General features: G+C 45.7%; 2 pseudogenes; both read left to right on the forward strand.

Moving 5' to 3' along the window:
• Positions 1 to 4,059: 4,059 nt before the first annotated feature.
• LOC120693863 lies at positions 4,060 to 6,139 on the forward strand (annotated as a pseudogene).
• Positions 6,140 to 7,128: 989 nt separating this feature from the next.
• Positions 7,129 to 8,021, forward strand: LOC120693860 (annotated as a pseudogene).
• Positions 8,022 to 9,255: the final 1,234 nt, after the last annotated feature.

Here is a 9,255-nt window from a genome sequence, read left to right on the forward strand (position 1 = left end):
GCAGACAATAATTTAAGTTACGAAAGTGAAACAAGAATTCAAATGAACCCTTCTCCAAACAAAGATTGAAAAAGGGACTGAACACAAGAAACAAAATGTTTGTCAAGAGATATTTAAGGAAGTGGCTAGGAATTGGATAGATTTCAAGAGAGTTAATTGTGGCCTTTTGTTCCACTGCAGTATAATCAGAGAAATCACATTTGCACCCCAGATGCAGATACATATTAGATTGATCAAGGTTTATACAATCATGATAGATTTCTAAACCATACCAATTATGACGCATGATAATAATCAGGAGGAGTCCAAAAAGGCCAGTGGATCCCACAATTGCATAATATGTCATATTCTTTTGGATGCTACTTTTTAGCCTTCCTTTGAATGTGAAATCTCCAGAATCTTCATAGCCCTGAAGAGTGGGAACAATAGACCTGTTCAGGTAGATAGATAGAATTTCAAATGACAATACTGTAAATGTACACTGCGGTCTACAACAAACAACCTACCAACTGCTAACCTAAATAAGGAAGTAAGTTGTTCACTAAAAAAAGTTAGGCAATTAGGATGCCCCATAAGTACTTTTTCTTATGTTAGCCACAAGCCCACAACTCAGGTGAGAAACAATGTAATATTGTAAAACGAAATAGCAATACCAACCAAGAGGCCAAAGATTTTATCCATGGTTAGTGCTTGTAGAACGCAGGGCAAATAAGAGACCATGTCAAGGGACCTAGTTTATCTAGTAAAGGGAAACAATTAAGGTAAACGTTGACGTTGACCAACTGTGCAGTTAAAAAATCAATGTTTACGCAACGGTGTCACACTGCATCAACGTTATGCAAATGACATGTCATGTTTATTTGAGCTCATCATAAGAAACACAATCATTCCCGGTCTTCCCAACACTGCAGCTACGGAGACAGAGTGAAACACGTTTTGTCCGTTAATATGCAGTACAAACAAGAGCGCACGGGATCGCTGACATACCACGCTAGGATAAATGTGCTCCAATACGACCAGCTCCAAAAGAACCCGACGTCACTGTTCTGATTTCCTGAAATTGCCTGCAATCCGATCATAACGGGTCAGCCGGCGCGCCAACAGATTGAAAATAGGTTAGCTTGCAGACCAGTACACGAGTATAGCGTAACAAGTAACGGCGCGAGTGGATTGTATGAATGTACAAACTGCGACAGCAAAAAGTCTAATCCGTTTGTTGATGGTGATTGTTTGCTTAAGCTTTTAATTATGCAGCAGGAGTTGACAAGCCATTGAAGCAGTCTAATGCGGCTAATTTGACGATTTCACCACCTAAGTACCTAACCCCAGTCACTCCCGCGATTGATTTCACGAATTTTTACCTTGTTATTAGTATTGACATTACCTGCACAGAATGATCTAAAATCATTCCGCAGCAAACTAGCAACGGGTTAACATAAGGTTCATCAAAACTCCAATCTCGACGCCGCATTTTACCAGTATGGCAGTATCTATCCAAAACTACGGCGCCTCCCATGTTATTCTGATCACGTATGGTCACGGAACAAGCGCGGCTTAATTCCTCGGAAGCCCAAATGATCACACTAAGCAGGAACTGGCGAGGGCCGCGGCAGCGTAGCGTTAGCAGCGTGGTGCGAGCGAGGTGGATCGAGCAAGGAGGCGGCGGCGGGATCGCACCGTCCAGATGTCGGTGGGGACGAGGACGACGAAGGAGAGGGAGCAGAGCCAGGCGTATCCGACGACGGCGAGCACGCGGGCCGGCACGGCGGGGCCCGCGAAGTAGTGCAGCGTCGCCGCCACCATCCCCACCGTCAGCGGCAGCGATATCGCGTAGAACACCCACATGTCGCCTCTCCGGCCCGGGCTTCCCCGCGCTCGCTGCGTCGATGAGAAAAGACAGAACCGGAGATGAAGTGCTGCGCTGCGCGGCGCGGCTTGGCGGGGAAGGAGGCGCGCCGGGGGCTCTTAAAAAGCTTGGGCGGGCGTTTTGGCGGCGAGGTGGGGTGGGGATGGTGGGTGGCGTAGCCGGGACCAGACCGGTTCAGCTGCTCACGTGGCTGGCGGTGGGCCCCGGCCACCCCGCATGGAGTCGGACGCGGACCCGTTCCGCGCCCTCCGACCGGATCGTCGCCGGGGTGGGGGTGGCGAAGTGAAGCGCCGCCGCCGGGCAACGCAAGCAAAGAGCGTGTCAAGTGAACGCATCGGGCCCAATCATGCGTCGCGCCCTGCATTAACAAATCGCGATCAGATGCCTCCGTACGGAGGTTTTGGGCGTGCCCTGACTTCATTTTGGGGTGGTTATTAAAGTATAAAGCAAAACGTTCTGGTGAGTGCAGGACTCTGTCAAAACGCATGCGTCGCCCCTGCATACCGATTACCGCGGCGTGCATGTATGTACACACGGGGGCTACCCGGTCACACCTCTAATAATTAAAGTGTCAGATTACTCGGGGTAAATTGTTTCGGCCATGTCGTCAGCTGGAAGGAGACATTGGCGACTTTGATCCGTCAACTGTTTTGCCCATAGGCCATAGCCTCCATTTTTAAAGGGAACAAAAACTCATCTGCTTAGTGTTTTTTTAGCAAACTCGTCTGCTTAGTCTCAGGGTTCGCGCTCGCACCACCACTCTCCCATGGCCTCCTATATAACTTCTGAAAGATGTATAAACTATGCATCTATAAAGCCTATTAAGTCTAAATTAGATTCAACATTTTGAAAAAAATAGTTCAATATTTGAAAATAATATATTCAACATTTTTAGAGACTATTTCAACATCTCAACAAAATAAATTCAACAAACCAAAATCTAGATCAACATTTTTTTCAATCCATCTTCTCCGGCGCCGGCGGGGAGCAGGAACGGCGGCGCGCGGCGGCAGAAGCAGCCGTAGCAGCGCGCACGGCAGCAGCAATAGCGCATAGCAGCAGCGCGCTGTGACGCCAGGGTGCAGCAGCGGCGGGCGAGGTGGCGGCGGCGCCACATGGTGAGGAAGGAGGAGGAAGAAGGTTATAGTTGAAGAGATCCAACGGATGAAAAAGTTTGCACGAATCTCAAACACTGGAAGGCGGAGAAGAAAATTTTTTGCGGAAGATGGATATCATATCCGACTCTCTCCCTCTCGAAAAAAAAGGAACTTTGAAACCGTTCCCGACGGCCCGCAAGGCCCAATGGTGGGCAACAACCAAGTTTATGGGCCGAAACTTATGAGAGGAGGCCTGCGGAAACATGGTGGCCCATCAGACCTCGAAACACAGTACTCATCCAATGCACATTCCTCATTTTCAGTTGCTGTGTGTACTCGACTAAATTGCCCTCCCCTCTGAGCCGGCCCTGCCAACTAATTAGCTGTGTACTTTTTTTAAAGAAAAAGACTAATCAACTGTGTACTCTAGCTACAATCTCCCTGATTTACTGTGGGAGACTCTTGTCTTGTCTTATAGACCTTAATGTCGCCGTGTTTACGAACTGGTCATTCTGGTGTGACGTGTGACAGTGAACATGTTCCTACCCTACGGTGCGATCCGTGACTTGCGAGTGTTTTTGAGTACGTAGTTAAAAGTCATTTATCAGTGTGTCGCTGTATTATGGAGATTCAATATGGTACTGTGGTTTGGATGATACCGACATGAGCTGAATATTTGAAGCAATGCATGGTTAGGTGGTCTGGATAATTTAAGGGCCTTCAAATTTGATCTAAATAATTTAAGAGTCTAATTTTATACAATTTAAGCTAAAAATTTTAAGAGTCAAATTAAATTGCAAAGAGACCACTAAGACCATAATCCATTATCACCTTTAGGTTTGTGACGCTCTCATATAACATGTTTTCAATCAGGTTCCAGTATGTTGGAATTTGTGATATGATACATATATGTTTGCTTCCGGCCGGTTTCACACTATCGTCCTCAGTTTCAGATGAAAATGCAAAGCTAAAAAATGGCGAGAGCCTTTTCCTAACTTTCCTCCCACCCGATGCTCAAAAAAAAAAAAACTTTCCTCCCACCCCCCCCCCCCCCCCCCCCCCCCCCCCCCCCCTCATCCGTCCCGTCACCGCCTACAGAATCGATGCCGCCATGGAGCAAGCAACTTTCGCCGCTGCCGCCCATGCACCGTCTCCACCTCCGCTCTCGTGGGCTCACCAGATCCGCATGGCCGCCGCCCAGGGCCACTTCCGCGACGCCGTCTCCGCCTTCCTCCGAATGCGCGCCTCCGCCGCTCCGCGCTCGTCCGTGCCGACCTCCCTCCCCGCGGCGCTCAAGTCCTGCGCCGCCCTCGGCCTCCGCGCCCTCGGCGCCTCCCTCCACGGGCTGGCCATCCGCTCCGGCGCATTCGCCGACCGCTTCACCGCCAACGCCCTCCTCAACTTCTACTGCAAGCTACCAGATTCGGATCTCCGCCCCTCCGGTGTGACCACCGTGGATGGCACGGGATCACCGACCGCATTGGAAAGCGGGCGGAAAGTGTTCGACGAAATGCTTGAGAGGGACGTGGCGTCCTGGAACACTTTGGTGCTGGGCTGCGCGGAGGAAGGGAGGCACCAGGAAGCGCTGGGATTGGTCAGGAAGATGTGGATGGATGGGTTCAGGCCCGACTCGTTCACCTTGTCCAGTGTGCTGCCAATCTTTGCGGAGTGTGCTGATGTCAAGAGAGGCATGGAGGTGCATGGTTTTGCGATCAGGAATGGGTTTGACGAAGATGTGTTTGTTGGCAGTAGCCTGATTGATATGTATGCAAATTGCACTTGGACCGATTACTCTGTGAAGGTGTTCGACAATCTCCCAGTACGTGACCCAATTCTGTGGAACTCCATGCTCGCAGGGTGTGCACAAAATGGTTCGGCTGAGGAGGCGATTGGAATATTTCTTCGGATGCTGCAGGCTGGAGTTAGGCCTGGGCCTGTGACTTTCTCGAGCCTCATACCTGCTTGTGGCAATTTGGGGTCGTTGCGCTTCGGGAAGCAGCTGCATGCCTACGTGATCCAGGGTGGGTTTCAAGATAATTTGTTTATATCTAGCTCCCTGATTGACATGTACTGCAAATGTGGGGAAATTAGCATTGCCCGTCGCATCTTTGACAGGATGCCTTCACCAGACATTGTATCATGGACCGCTATGATCATGGGGTATGCACTGCACGGTCCAGCAAGAGAGGCTTTTGTGCTGTTTGAGAGAATGGAATTGGGAAATGTGAAGCCTAATCATATCACCTTTCTTGCGGTTCTGACTGCATGCAGTCATGCTGGATTGGTGGATAAGGGCAGGAAGTATTTCGATAGTATGTCGGATCATTATGGAATTGTTCCTACTCTACAGCATTGTGCAGCACTTGCAGATACCCTTGGCCGTGCAGGAGAGTTAGATGAAGCATATAATTTTATATCTAAGATGCAAATAAAGCCACTGCATGTGTGTGGTCCACATTGTTAAGGGCTTCCAGAGTGCATAAAAATACTTCATTGGCTGAGGAAGTAGCCAAGAAAATTATGGAGCTTGAGCCAAGGTGCATTGGATCTCATGTAGTTTTATCAAATGTGTATTCAGCTTCTGGGAGATGGAATGAAGCAGCACGCCTACGGAAATCTATGAGAAATAAGGGTATGAAGAAGGATCCGGCTTGCAGTTGGATTGACGTGAAGAATAAACTGCATGTGTTTGTAGCTCATGATAGGTCCCATCCTTGGTATGATAGGATTATTGATGCACTGAATGTTTTCTCAGAGAAGATGGCACTCCAAGGATATGTGCCTAACACAGAGGATTTGTCCAGGATATTGAAGAAGAGCAGAAGAGATATGTGTTATGTGGTCACAGTGAGAAACTTGCTATAGTGTTTGGTATTATATGCACACCACCTGGAACCACAATTCGTGTGATGAAGAATCTCCGAGTCTGTATTGATTGCCACACAGTAACAAAGTATATTTCAAAATTAGCTGAGAGGGAGATTGTTGTGCGTGATGCGAACCGGTTCCACCACTTTAAGGATGGAAATTGTTCCTGCGGTGACTTTTGGTGATTGGACAACGCTTTGGGATATCATATGTTTGTGAAATGAGTTCCTACTGCATGTTGCTATACTGAGTGTGGGAAATTGATGGAAAGGATCCTTCCCAATCTAAGTATTTTCCATCATGACAAGGATATAAGCTATTTGTATATTTCTGAAATTTTAGTTCAATCCCTAGGCCGAACTTAAGGTTGCCTTTAGTTTAGAAAACCAAGTCGGTTCATAATGAGGCAGTCAGTCTCATACTCTCTTTTGAAGACTATAGTGAGTTGGACTAAAGAGGGCAGTAAGCACAATTGAAAGCCATGCACATCACCATACGTCTTGATTCTTTGAACACATTAGGTAAACTTACTGGTTTTACAATCAAATGGCTGCTTTTTCATGATATAAAATTCAGCTGCAGTGTGTTCCCATATAAACCATTTTTTGCTCACAGATTGTAGTTTCTTCTCAGTTCGAGGATAAAAAATGTAGTTTCTTCTGAAAAAACGTGCCTAGGCATGGTCGCCAAAAAAATGTAGTTTTCTTCTGATTAAAGTACCTTTGTTGTTCTGTAGCTTCCATTAACCTACTAGCTAGGGTATGCTCCATTCCTGGAATTATTATCTTTTCACCATCGAATCATGGTCACAGTCATGGGTCACCTAATCCCACACCTGCATAAGAATACATTAAGTTACGGGTACGTGAAGTATGTTTAATTGATTAATCATCCAGCCTTGATGTCCAGAACTTAATCATTATAAGCCCACGCTGTATATTTGGGCAAGTTTATACATTAAGAATACATTAAGTTTAATCTTGCAGTAGCTGCTTGTCCAGAACAGAGGCAAGTTTTCGTAATGCTTGACAAACCCACTGCCAGATGCTCATCTCTCCAACGAACATAGGATATAGGTCGCTATGTACAAACTCTGTAATTACTGATAGTCAAATCAATGCTTTGTAGTAGTGTGTAATTATTTCAACTGGTTTTTTTTTTGCCATGAGATGGGAGAAACTTGAATGATAAATCAATCTTTAGTCCTGTTCCAGTGATCGTTCACTATCAGGATGTTGATGTTTTTCGGTTTAAAATGATTTCATTCTTCCCTTTGTTATTCTGACATGTAAAATTTTGTGCTGCAGCATTCTTACTGGGCTCTTGTCATTCATGGTAAGTTGTTCCTTGCACGTCACTATGTGTTAAATGCCCAAACGTCTTCCAAGCGATGCTGGGCATTTCACTTTCAAGAACTCCTTGGTTTACCATGTTATTTCTCATCGTGTTTGATTCTCATAATTTCAGATGGATGATGCTCTGACAACTGGAAGCATCAAGACTTAAGATGCAGAGAAGAGACGCTTAGCAAAAGCTTCCCTTGCATACAATTGTGAGAGGTAGATTCATTTATCTGGATGCTAATTCATTTTGATTGTGTTCTTTCTACATAACTGAAAATATTGTTTACAAACTAACCCTTCAGAAACAGATTGGGCATTAGCTTCTGAACACATTGTGTAGGAAATATACTTTTACATGAAAGAAACAACTTAATTTGTCAGGAGGCTGTGTTTACAAAGTGCAAGGGACTCATGTTGACTGTGTTAAGTTCCTACGTAAAATTGTTAACTGTGGTCATTTGCTCACTAATATTTGTCCTAATAATTACTTTTTGTCCTACAGTTACATACTATCTGCTCACTAATGTAAATGTTTCTCTTTGCAGCGAAAACTGCCCGCACTTCAGGAAACTGTTCCCAGAGTACGTTGCGAAGTACAACCAACAGCAACAATTGGAGAAACACCGCCGCAGAACCAGAGCCCCGTGAGAATCCTGCTGCCCCTGCTCCTTCTCCTGCAGTCCAGTTGTGGCCAATAGAGCGCAGCCAGTGGCAGAGGCACGTCGCGAGAAGAACCAGAAGAAAGCGGTCCCCTTCTGGATGGTTCTGGTCATGTTTTCAGTTTTTGGTGCCGTGATGGCCTTGCCCCTAATGCAACTTTGAGAATAATAAATGACTGAGAAAGTGTGATCCGGAGCGTAATTTTGTATATTTCTACTGGCCTTCCTCTTGGAGTCATGTTGGTAAACATGTGATGGTAATATGTAGAACTGTATTCTCTCTCGAATCTTGACAAGAAGCATCAGAAGGTCGCTCATTTTCTTCTGTTTATTTTCTTCCTTCACGCCCACCCTCATTAACAGTCCGTCTGCTAGCTTCAAAGATAAGTAAGTCATTACCCTTCCTATTCCTAAATTGTTAATCGGTCTTGCTCTTTGAAATTTCTCCCCAGATAGGCGTACTTCATCTGCTTCCTGGGACAATTTTTTTTTCTGGAGCTGCAAATTTGTGCCGCCACGCTTTGCTGTTACTCACATAGGGTGAGCGATTCCTGTCCCAGACTATTGCACTCACAAATATGATCTGGCAACCTCAGCGTGGATTCATTGCCACCAACAAGGCAACATTACTGGGACCACCAATCCAGGATCAGGTTGGACGCCACAATTGAAGTAACGTTTCATCAAAATTATAATTATAGAAAGAACGTTTCACCACTCAACATAAAGGAATGATACTTCATCCTTGTTGTACCTACTACCTTCAATGCATTCATCCGAACGGCATGTGGATGATCCATTATTATTAGCATCTAAATTCATCTTACCATATGCAATGTCAATATATACATACTACACCCCCTTAGGGCGAAAGGATGAAAAAAAAAAGGCAATGCCTTGATTGGATCTAGGACAATGTTAAACATTTCGCCTCGACCAGCATGTGGCAACGAAACAATGTTCACTCACCAGTCCCTCAGCAAAGATATGAAATGCCCTAGCCTGCGCTGACAGCTTTGTGTATCAAAACAAAGTTCTATTCACCCTAACGCATTTCTTCATAAATCAAGAAATAGGAAGCACGCTTCTCACACTGGAGAAGAATGTCAGCTCTCAGGTACTACCCAAGAATGAAGTTTCTTCTCCACTTCTTCCAGTTTGGACCTTGGTCACCAGTGGATGCGACTCGTCAACCCCAGTTTGCACCAAGGGTATGAGTTGTCGTAATCGAATAGCAGCACCCTCATGCCATCATTAGCACACTCCATAGCATATCTTGGGTTGTCATCTATTAAAACCTGAGCACCAAAAGATCTGCGAGGAATTGCCATGCAAACAAGTTAGTCTTATAAGTAGAAACAGAAAAAGTACCACTTGAAACAGTTCCGAGCAGACAAGATATGCGAAATATTGCTGAGGCG

This window comes from Panicum virgatum, unplaced genomic scaffold, assembly GCF_016808335.1.
Source record: "Panicum virgatum strain AP13 unplaced genomic scaffold, P.virgatum_v5 scaffold_183, whole genome shotgun sequence".
Taxonomy (NCBI): domain Eukaryota; kingdom Viridiplantae; phylum Streptophyta; class Magnoliopsida; order Poales; family Poaceae; genus Panicum; species Panicum virgatum.